Source organism: Polyodon spathula, chromosome 18 (genome assembly GCF_017654505.1).
Source record: "Polyodon spathula isolate WHYD16114869_AA chromosome 18, ASM1765450v1, whole genome shotgun sequence".
NCBI classification, from domain to species: domain Eukaryota; kingdom Metazoa; phylum Chordata; class Actinopteri; order Acipenseriformes; family Polyodontidae; genus Polyodon; species Polyodon spathula.
Genome location: NC_054551.1, coordinates 23,354,191 through 23,367,073, shown reverse-complemented (window position 1 = coordinate 23,367,073; position 12,883 = coordinate 23,354,191). Strand labels below are relative to the sequence as shown.

Sequence of the window (12,883 nt, the reverse complement as noted above, 5' to 3'; positions counted from 1 at the left end):
TCAGTGATCATTTTTCCTGAGGGCATCTCTGCTACTCAGAGTTGACCTTCAAGTCATAACAGAGCACGGCAAGTCCTCGACTCAGAGCTCAGTAAGAACATGACAACCGTAACATTGCAGTTATATTACACCTTTCATAACAAGCTGTCCTAGATGGCTTAACACATAAAAAACAATCAACAGTCTAAAAACAGTAAACCATTTTAAGATCAGCTATTAAAAGCCTCAAATCATACCCAATTAAGCTGGCTGTAAGAAATACCTTTTTAAACAAACAGCCCTTCATATATGATTTGTAATTGTTATGGAAGGAAAATGCCTTCAAATATGGGAAACTGCAGCAAACACCTGTATATATAATTTACGCTAAGAACTATTGTTTAAACATTATTACTTTTGGGTACCACTGTATATATTTTTTATATTCAAAAGACAATTTCTTTTTGCTGGAACTTTGATATTCACCATGATCAACCTCTTCAGCAATGTTAGTTTATTATTGAACACAGAAGATTAGTTCAGCTATTGTAGATTCTACCAAATTTTTCAGACACTGTGTTGTATGCGATCCATGTGTTGCCACTGCTAGTGGTTTCCCATGAGCTGTTTAGTGTGTTGATATGTAAATAAGTCCTGTTTGCATGAGGGGGGCTTATCAATTTCAATCTCCGTCTCGATCTCCTGTCTGTCACTCAGCAGCGAATGCACTCACCCACACGGCAGACGGCTACCCTGTCACAAGCATTAATACCCTGTATCTTTACAAACAAGGGAGTTATGGGAGCTACCTATAAAATCTGAATCTCAAAACAACAATTGTGTGAATATAGTAATTGTTACAGCTGTGTATTTAAAACAGGATTCATTCATCCGCCTTTTTACATATCTACCCTTACTCTGGTCCCAGCGCAGTCAGATATGCGACGGATTACTGTGTACACACACACACACACACACACACACACACACACACACACACACACACACACACACACATATATATATATATATATATATATATATATATATATATATATATATATATATATATACAGTGCCTATAGAAAGTCTACACCCCCTTGAACTTTTTTCACATTTTGTTGTGTCAGTGTCTCAGAGTTTCATGCATTTAAATAAGGATTTTCTACACTTATCGACACATTATACTCCACACTGTTAAGGGGAAAAAAGTTTTTATTGAGAAAAAAATTATATGTTAAAAATACAAAACTGAAAGATCATAATTACAGCTGCGAGTCTGTTGGGATAGGTCTCTTTGCACACCTAGATTTGACCATTCTTCTTTACAAAACTGTTCAAGCTTGGTCAATTTCCTTGGGGAGTGTTGATGGACAGCAATCTTCAAGTCATGCCACAAATTTTGATTGGATTTAGGTCAGGGCTATGATTGCTCCACTCAAGGACATTTACCTTTTTGTTCCTTAGCCACTGCATTATAGCTTTAGGTTGTTGTCATGCTGAAAGGTGAACTTCCGTCCAAGTTTCAGCTTTCTTGTAGAGGGCAGCAGGTTTTCCTCAAGGACTTCTCGGTACTTGTTCCATATTCCCTTCTATCCTGACAAGTACCCCAGTCCCTGCCGATGAGAAACATCTCCATAACATGATGCTGCCACCACCATGCTTCACAGTAGGGATGGTCTTCTTTGGGTGATGTGCTGTGTTGGGTTTGCGCCAAACATAACGCTTTGCATTTAGGCCAAAACGTTCCATTTTAGTTTCGTCAGACCACAAAACTTTTTGCCACATGGATACAGAATATCCTGAATGTTTGTTTGCATACTTCAAACGGGATTCAAGGTGGGCTTTTAAGAGTAATGGCATCCTTCTTGGCACCTTACTATACAGGCCAGATTTGTGGAGTGGTTGGGATATTGTTGTCACATGCACACTTTGACCAGTCTTGGCCATAAAAGCCAGTAGCTCTTGCAAAGTTGCCATTGGCCTCTTGGTAGCCTCTCTGCTCTGCTTGGATGGACGGCCTGATCTAGGCAGGGTCTTGGTGGTGCCATACACCTTCCACTTCTTAAAAACACTATGTAACACAATTTTTGTTCCTGGGTAGTAAGTGTTATTTCCTAATTGCTTATGCCTCAAAAATATAGAAAATGGCTATTATTCCCCACAAACTTTGCTTTTGTGACCAGGACAGTGATATTTCAAAATATCACTATTTCCAATAGGAAAACAGGCAAATATGTGTCTTTTAGTTCACATAAAGTCAGAAAAAAACAACATATGAATCCAAATTAACATGTATTTATACTAAAGTAATACAAAAATGACTACAAAAGATTTAGAAGTGAGTAGTTTTTCGAGATTTATGATTACAGGTGGAGGCCACTTAACTTGATGTGTGGTTTTGAAGGCGATTGGTTACACCTGTGCTAATTTAGGATTGCTATTACAAACCAAGCTGTTTCAATTTTCATTTTTAATTAATTCTCTACAAATTTGTAGAATATTTTTTTCACTTGTAAGTTGTGGGGTAGGATGCGTAGATAAATTTAAAAAAAAAGTATTAATTCCAGGCTGTAAGGCAACAAAAGGTAAAAATGTTGAAAGTGGTGTAGACTTTCTATAGGCACCGTATTGCCTTATATTGGTTTGCATCTCTAATAACAAGCATTGTGATGCACATTATATCTATATATATATATATATATATATATATATATATATATATATATATATATATATATATATATATATATATATACACAAAATATTATTTTGAAAGATTGTCAAATTTTAAAGCAAATGGATATTTAAATCTGACCTAACTGCTTATCTTTTAATACAAATCTAGGCCTAAACCTAGATTTGTTATGAATTTTGGCTTTGCCAGAGTACAGTGCTCCTTTCACATTTCACTAATTTAATTAGTTCACTCTCTGGCCGTGTTGACAATATATTATAAGAATCCTATATTTTCCTATATAATGTCCTTCACTAATTTCAACATTTCACATTTTCTTATGTGCAAGTCAAATTACAACGGAACATTGTATTTGCTAACATCCAGAATTTCCAAGCTATTTTCTAAGCAGAAAGTAACTCTGGCCTTAGACTTAGAGAGGTCATTGTGCCATCGTCACATGTTCAATTATACTTTTAAACCTGCTAAAATCAGCTCATAGGCCAAAGGTATGGGTGGGATAAGGGCACTGTTTTAATCCTGTAGGGCTGGTTTTGTTGGCCTTTTCTGGACATAATCTCATGACGCATACTGTTGTCCAAATAGTATTCCATTAAAAAGAGACTGTGCTTGGTTAGATTTTAAATGTAAGTGTTGTTTGTGCAAAACAAAATCACTGCAACAGTCACTGCAAGTAATTTTAATCCTGAAGTTGGCTTTGATTCAGTCCAATTGCAAATATGTTGTTGAATACAAAGTAAACATTGATAATCCAGTGAAATCATTATATTGTATGTTGTAAAGTATAATACAAATGCATGGCTTGATTCCTTTGATTTACAGCAACTACTTACATTAAACCTAAGTTGGTTTCTAACTCCTCCCACACCTACGCCTACACCTCGCGGCAAAGAGAAGTTGCTATTAGCTGGCAAATTAATTGTTTTCGTTCATCTGTCCTACATGTTTACAGGAATCCTTGCAAAAACAAATTGCTTTGAATATGTGGAGTACTACTATGAATATAACTGTGAGTACTACTGTGGGTGAGATGCAATTGGCTTGAGAGAGGAATGAAGATCATCTTTTGATCTTTAGTTCTCCTGATCAGTAAGTGGGTTGCAGCAGTGGCATAGATTAGAAATTTCTATATTGGGTAGAAAAATGTGGCTAACATTGACAAAAACTAAAACAGATCAAAACAATCTAAATAAATGAATGAATGTGTATGTGCACATATTTATTAAAAGTGTAGCTATACTATATTCACAATATTTAATACATATGTGAATACTGTATTAACGCCACCCTCGAATTAACACCTCACTCAGATATCAGCTTTTTAATATTGGAATTTTACTCAGTCCTGTACAAATATATATATATATATATATATATATATACACACACACACACACACACACACACAATATGCTTACTATCTATGAGAAGATTTAGTTTTGTTTTCTCTTACAGAGAAATTACAATAAAATATTGCACCTTTCAAAAACCGTTTCTGATGAACGCCGCCCTCAATTAAGTGCCGCAGCTGTTTTTAACAATTTAAAATAAAAGCCCTGGCGCAAATTCGAAGTAGTACGGTATATACTCCATATTTACAAAATATTCCTATAGTATTTTTAACATTTAGCCTAATGTGTCCTATTGTAATTATATGAAGAATAGTGGTTGTAACTGAAAATAGTATAGAGACATGCACAGCATTCCCCATCATTATTATTATTAATTATATATACACTGGCAAGAAAAATTCCTAAGCTTTGATTGCTCAGCCTTGCACTTGACCAATGATATTATCCCAGCATAACATCACAGATCTAGTACTGGTAACCTCCTCACTGAAAACCTAAACAAACATATTAATCTGCCACAACTGTCAATAACACAGAATAAACCACATGACAACCGTGGAAACCTCATTTGGTAAAGAGCCTTCAAACACAGATCAGCCTGGAGAGACAAAAAAACATAAAAAAGACACCTAGAGATCGACTCTGAGGGACTAGACAAGATAGAATCTGACAGGAAGCATCCATGAAACGACAAACCAACTGGGCAGTCAAAGTTTTTTTATGACTGGTAGAGCGAGGGTAACACAAATATATACTTGAAAAATGTCACGATAGAATACCTTAATACAGTTCAATTTTATGCCTCTGTCAGAAATAGCTCCAGAGAGCCATATGGCATAAACAGTTACGTGGGGTTCAGATCGTGGTTAAACAGACACTTAAATTAACCACCCCTGAGTCATCACATTAATATTCTGTCAAATGCAGAGTTCAACTCTGCCAACAATGTGTTCACGACATACATAAAAAAACTTGAGAAGTCATATTGTTATTAACTCACTTTAAAAAGAAATAACATTTTAGTAGATCTATTAGATTGTCATAGTTAATACTTTACTACAGTTGTAAATGGTAAACAGGAACTATTTTATGAGGTGGAATGTTGTTTCCACATTAAAAATCTAATTAAAATCACTTTTAAACATTCAATTAGTTATTTAGTCTTATTTGCTGTTTTTTTTTTTTTTATTTACCGCGTGAGCCATTGTATAATAGGAATAAAGCACTCCAGGTTTTCTGTTGTGCTAGTTGTTGGACGCCTGTGGCCTCATGCCCATCAACCTAAGGCATGATGTTATCCCTGCCAACACACGCCCTGTCATGCATTATGCCTTTATTAGACATTTAGCAGATGCTTTTATCCAAAGCGACATACAGAGACTAGGGGGTAAACCATGCATCAACAACCCCTTCAGTCAAGTACAATAGGACCTTGGTTTTACATCTCATCCGAAGGACGGAGCACAATAAGGTTAAGTGACTTGTTCTGATTTCAAGGACCCCTATGGCCTGATTCGGGTGTCAATAGAGGTAAAACATTTTTTAGACATGAAATTGTCATAAGGGACCAGATCAAGTGAACATGGGGATTAGCACTTGAAAGCCCCTCTCCCCTGTCTCTGCAGTGTAAACTTTAGATATGAACATTGGCATTTGTTCTCCAGCTGAATCACACATGCTCCAAAATGTCTATTGGCAGCTGTCACCCCCAGACAATCCCCTTAAAATTGCCTAGAGCCAGAGTGGAACATTTAAGAAGCTCTTTGAACAATTTAGATATTTCTATAAAAAGGCACCTTTCACTTTAGAGTCACATCATTTTGCTTAATATATATTAAAAAGAAATTATTTTTTCTGTAAAAAAAAAAAAAAAAAAAAAAAGAAACCTACAGTTTACAGACTTTTGTTGGTTATATGAAGCAAGCATAGTTTATCTAAATAAAAATAAATTGTCGTTAGCAAGACACAACTAAATTGTAAGAAGGAGCAGTACATTCTGGAGAAAAAAAAATGTCTCACTATAGTTAATGTGGCTATTCAGTACATGGGAAGGAATGCATCTTTGCAAAAGAAGGTAAATGCCTTTGGAAGTCATCTGTTAACATATTGTATAGACTTTATGAAAATAAATGATGGATGTTCAGAAAGGAAGTGAATTCAGTGGTAATGTGTGCTCTTCTCTGGTGAACACAGATCTTTAAACACAGCTAAGTGTCAGTGATGGCCTTCAAAAAGCTATTGTCACAGCCATCAATTGCTTTAAAGAAACACAACTCTGCTGGAGGGAAGATAGCAGGCTCGGGTATTTGCAAATTGAAACAAACAGAAAGCAAACAAAAAAATTGTAAAGGACATTTGGGACATTATTTTAAATAAAAATGTCACGTAACCCTACTTTTGCCTGGCAGCATGAGCGAAACAAGTGGCATCACGATAAGCTGTCGCATTAAATGCCAAGGTTTATTCATAGTGATATTGAAAACCCATTTTACACAATGATTTATTTAAAAAGCATTCAAAACACCACACCCAGACCCCCTAATGAAAATGTTGAAAATTACTACAATTGGAACTAACTTTCACTTATCAATAACATCATTTATTTTTATTTTTATTAAAACAGCAAAAAAGCAGCACATCACAAAATTATATTCTCTGTTCAATCAAATAACCACATCAATAACTACTTCACAAACTTACAACATCTTGAAAGGTTTTTTTTTTATTATTTTTTTTAGTAAGTAATATTAAATTAGAAAATGGAGCCCTTAACTCTATTTTAATCCTGCTTTGGTCCTTCGCCCATGAGTTATTGTTGAATAATCAGAAATCCTATGGCAAAAGAGCAGTGTATTAGGTAGCAGTATGAAGATTTGCTTTGGTTTAGATCATTTAAAATACACTACGTTGAACTGTATGTTTTATAATGTGTGCATTTAGCCATTCTTTAGTTGCACAATCTTTATCTCAAAAAACACAAAAAACTACAGGGCTATTAGAGTCTTGTAACAATCTTACTTACACAGTGTAGATCAGATGGCAGGATTGCCTATCCCTCTGTGCTGGCTTTCCCTCATAAACTGTTACAAGGATCTCTTCCTGAGTTAGGCTTCAGGATTGTTGATTTATCTAAATTTACTTGCGGTAACACCCCCTAATTCCATATGCCTTGTACCACACTTTCCCAATTACATCTCAGGCTTATATACTGTATATGGGGCTGGTGTTAGGTGTGCTGTAGTCTCCTGTCATCGATGCATTGATGGGCAAACAAAAAACACAAGTTTGACCACATTTTCTGTCAAAACAAAAACATTCTTTGCAAAATGGGAAGCCATGTCTTTTATGGAAATCAATTGTTTCAGATCATCATGCAAATCCTTGTAATGGAGGAAAAGAAAAGGAGATCGACAGGAGACTACCTCAGAATGCCCCATTACCCTTGTTCAAAGAGCACATCGTTTTCCTCACAAAGGTTGATGCACACAACCTGTATGTAAATTAAAACAGGTACTGCAAAACACTGTGAAGCACATTGAATTTGCAACTCAAATCAGTGATTTGCTGATAATGTTTAAAGAACCAGTCTGCCATGGATGCAATCTCTGCTTAGCAGCCTTTGAGAAGTGTCTTGATGTTTCATATTTTTCTTATGGATTATTCGGGGGGGGGGGGGGGGGGGGGGGCTTCCTTGACAAAATACTGAACCCTTACACACACTATGCTGGTTTCCTGTGGGTTGCGCAGTCAAACCAATGGCACAGCAGATAGCATCAGATTATACCAGCAATCCATAATTTAAAGTACACCCTCTAATGTTTCCTTTTAAACATATTGCGAAAACACAAGATCTACCCCAAAAAATAGCATTTGTTTAACACTGCATAACAGCAAAAATCAGTTGAAACCTGACCTTGGGGACTGCTTGGAAGTACAATCAGCACAATTCATAGATTGTTAAAAGCTTTTATTATGAGCTGCTGTTTGGTGGCATCGAGTCATTAATTATTTGGGTAAAGGATTTAGTAGCTTAATTTCTTAGACACAAGAACACTGATGCTGTTTTAATTACATATCTCACGTGGATAGCACATTAATCAAAATAATAATTTAGGCTTTTATTTCTAATTTATTGAGTGACATATAATTAGCTTCAAATTGTTTATTTCCCACTTATGTTCTAATGGTGATCCTGACTAAAAATGTTTTAAAAAGAACAAATAACAACATTGTTATTATTACTGAAAATCAATGTTTTGACTAAAGAGAAGTTGATTAGTAAAGACAATTTATAAAGAAAAGCAGGCAAAATTAAAAAAGAAGAAAATCAAGCACAAGAACATTTAGCACATACTTTAAATATTATGAACTTTTTTATGTTAAAACCTTTGTATGAGTTGGGTTAGGCTTATTAAAATAAACAATCTTTCACCAGCTAATAGGATTGTTTTCACGTAACTAAACCATTGCATCCTTAAATTACTGGGATTTCTTTAGGCTGCAGTGACATCATTTACATAGCCACATAAATAAGAGTACCTTGATCAGGAAAGGGAAGTTTTGAATTGACCCCGTGTTTACTGCATTGATTTACATTGATTTGCAGCTGGAGGGGACACCTTTTCTGAAGGGTAAACATAGGTAGAGTTATGCAAATTGTGTCTAGGTTACATATTTTTTCACTACTTTCTAGTGCTAAACATAATTACATGCCAGGTTAGAGTTGTTCTTCATTTTAATAAAAAAAAAAGACCCATAAAGTTCCTTTTAATTCATTTTTAAAAGTTCACAGATTTTGTTTGTATTTTAAGAAAGATATAAATCAGTGTATTGTCTATGATACAATTTCAATGATCTTTTGGAATATTTAAATTGTAAATATTGTTTGCATGTTTTAAAATGATATATACATTTACATGTACATGGGTACATGCAAATCAAAACTTTACTCCCATTTGGCCTCTCTTGGTTCATGCCGTTGACCTTAACCTAGATCTACATGAATCCTTAATTACATAGTAACAAACACAGCTATTAAAAAAACCACACAACAAGCAGTTTCAATAATATAAGTAATTTTTGCAACGGATATAATTTTGAAATATATTACTGTTGACAATCTAGCTTGCTGGTTTCTTAATGTTCAATTCAACCAACTGTACAATATATGGCCTTGTTTAATTCATACAGAACCAGGTCTTAGATTTACCAGTTTAATAGTTTAACACCATTCTATTCTTGAATTTTGAAGTTTTAAACTTTTATACATTTTAGAAAATGTACAAAAGTTCATGCACTCAAGCAGAACCTTTGCAGGATATAGTTATATGGTGTACATGGTTTAGAATACCTTATTGACAACAGTTGAACCCAGCCTTGGCTGCCATCTGACCACATTTCTAGGTTGGACTACTCTTGCATAAACCTATTATATGTCAGAACTGTCTTTGAATTAGAAAATGGAGACTAACAGTGGGTTACTGGATAAGGCGAGACATGCTTTGTTGAAACTGATCTATTGAAGCACGTAGATCCTGCAAAGAAACACTACATACAGAGCTGTGTGTTGTTTCTGCCAGTGTCTGGTAGGTTAGAAGAGGAAGAATGTGTCAGACCTTCTCGTAATAAGGCAAAGTTATGAACAGGAAACAAGTTGGCCATAGTTTTCTTTTGAGTCCGTACATTCTTAGACAATTGAACAATTGATCTGTTGCCCGCCATTGTTACTTGTGGAAAATAATAAACATTTGATTGTTTTTGGAAATTACAGTATGTATTCAGAAAAGTGGCTTTACAGATTGTGATATTTTCCACAACAAAATTACTCAATATACCCATGAACAAAATCCCTCCTGGGATATAGTTTTTATTTGTTTAATATAAGAGAATATTTAAACAAAAATATTTGGAAACTTGAGATTTTAACCAGAAAAATTAGGTATGCATTCTGTTGCATTTCTTGTTCAACTTACCACTGTGTGGCGCTCTAGCTCCAAATAAACACCCACGTACAGTTCAGCTTCTGTAAAAGTCCCAAAGCAATCCATAATGTGTACCCAATTTAAAAGACTGAACTGGGAAATATAGGTTAACTTATTAAGCACATTATATTATACATAAATTGGTTTTCATGGAAAAGCATCTCCTGATCTTAAAAAGTCAAAATTCTTAAGGAACCTTTAGTATTCTTAGCTTACTCTTTTGAAGGTCATTACTATGATTATATTAAACAGCCTAGACAATGTTAAATGAAATCTTATTAGAATAAGAAAAACAAAACACCGTCAGGTACCACATCGCAACCCCACAAGCAGAGAACTTTGAAACTGGTTCCTGTGAGAAGCGGAGAGCCCCCTTGTAAAATCGCTGATGAGTTTGCTAAAACGACTTGGGTCATTTTAATAATGTATTACAAGAATCCAGTAGTTTTGAAATGGGTGTTTAAAACTTCTGCTAAAAAAAATAAAATAAAATAAAAAATAAATACATAAATAAATTATGTTGGAGTTTTAAGAGAAATGATTTGCATCAGATGTCCATAAATGAATTCTTATCAAAATATTTCAAAATATTTCAAAACTATTACTGCACATGTATAGATCACTATTATTGTAATCATATGGCTTCTTTTTCAAAATGTCTGGTTTGAAAGTAACATGAAATTACCCCACTAATTGGTTCTATTTTTTATTATCTAATTTTTAGTTCGAAATATATGAGTACTTGTAGAGCATCCGAACCTGAGTTGCAGCTAGGGAATCAAAGGCCACTAGTCCTTTAAGGAATCATATGCTTTAAACTTAGAATTGCATTATATTTTGTTTATGTGCTTTTCCTTTGGTAGTTATCATGCAAAATTTTGGACAGCCATGTTACATTTCTCCTATGTATGTGGAAGTTGGAGCTTTGTCCGAGTGAATCAAATCTCAGATATAAGCTCCCTAATTTTTAGATAAACAACAAGTAATATTGTGTAGTGTTCCATGTTCATTTTTTATCCTTAGCGAGGGCTGGCACACATTTTATACTGTTGCAGAGAAAGTGTGATTCAGATCCTGAAATGAAGATTTGGCTCCACTACTTCAGGGGGTGAGAAGGTGAACTTTTTATGTTGTAACTTTGTCCATTTTCATAGCCACCTCTGACACATTATCAAGCTAACCATATACCATTCTCATGCCATAAAGGGTGTGTTATATTTTCCAATTTTATTTACCACACTAGTTCAGCAATCGTTATTACTGCAACACAACCTTTGAATGTATCTTATGGAAACACCACTCTCATATTTCTCTCGCAGTATGTTCTGATGATCTTTGGAAGAAAATATCCTCCCAATATTGTATCTTTAGTGGTCTTTCTGGGCACATTCAGAGGAACAATATTACCCATTCTCTGAAACTCATGAATCACTGTGTCAGTGTGTGGCATATTCGGCCTATCTTCTATCGACGGTTGCCATGCTTGTCCGATCATTCTGTCTATTTCCTCCTGGACCTTCTCTGTCAGGAGAAAACAACAACTAAAACTACTGTATAGGACTAACTCTGTGCCATTAGTTATAGGCAGTACTTTCCTGTGTAAAGCTCCCCAGTTAACATGTGTAGTTGGTGGCGCTTTGAATTAAATATGTCTTGTTAATGTGAACCATGCAGTTGTGTAGTAATGACAATAGTTACGGTTACTGGTCTGTATGTGTCAGTTCTAAATTATAGTTGATGTAAAACAAGTTAAATACACAACACCTGGTAAACATTATTTAGCTTTCATTTCGGCTTGATTTGATTATTTTGATAGAATTCTGAAGTACACTGCGAACCAAAAATATCTATAGCACAACATATTTAAATTACACATTTAATTATCCTTTCAATCTTGTGGGTTTTTTTTGTTTTGTTTTGTATTTTAAGCTAGAAATTGCATTTGAATGTTCTGTGGCCATTCACCATATGGTAGTGTTAAAAAAAATTAGCAACCAGTCATTAGCAGAAAACTATCAGAACTAAATAACCTACCCTGTATCTGTGGGTGTATAATCAACTAGAGGAGTGTCCAGTGCAGATTAATTGATGTTGTTTCAGTCTCAGCCACAAATAGATCAAAAGTGCAATAACACAGATTCTCCTCATGGAATCCGGCTGCCATGTCATCTTTAAACTGAAGGGAACAGTTCAATCTGAAAAAGTACAATTCAGCATTTTCATTGCAGAAGTTAATTCTAATGTATGTTACCTACCCTTTCAATTTCTCCGAGGTAGCAGTCAATGTAATCTCTGGGTGTCGAGTAGCCCAGTCCTCCTGATGTTTTCATTGATTTCACAAACATTTTAATCTTCTCCCAGTTAGATAACATTGTGTTGTGCCATCCAGCTAGAACTTTCATTATAGCTGAGGATGCATAGTAAAGCTAGTAAGCCCCCCCCCCCCCCCCCCCCCCAAAAAAAAAAAGAAAAACATTGTGGCACTCGTGTTCATTTCTAGATGAAACTAATGCTGTTATATTTGGTAAGCATAGTTAATAATTCAGGACATTTATATTGTCCCTTCTAGATGAAGGACTTCATCAAACATACACAGAATATCTTTAAATTGGTTGTCACTGCTTTCAAATCGATCACCAAAAACTACATAGCAGATTACATTAGAGACTGCGTTGTTGACAAGGTAGTGGGGTTAAATGGTTGCCATGACAAATACGAATGTGGAATAGTGTATAAATTAAACTCTTGCATCCGGATATAAGATACAGATAAATGTAAATCATGCATTTAAGATACAGATACATTGCTCTTATAATCCATTGGGAACATCTTATTAACAGGTTATAAATAAATAAATACAAATATTATTCAAC

At 34.8% G+C, this 12,883-nt stretch overlaps 1 pseudogene; it reads right to left on the bottom strand.

Annotated features, from left to right (window-relative positions):
* Window positions 1-11,295: 11,295 nt before the first annotated feature.
* LOC121330707 lies at window positions 11,296-12,412 on the bottom strand (annotated as a pseudogene).
* Between the last annotated feature and the right edge of the window lie 471 nt (window positions 12,413-12,883).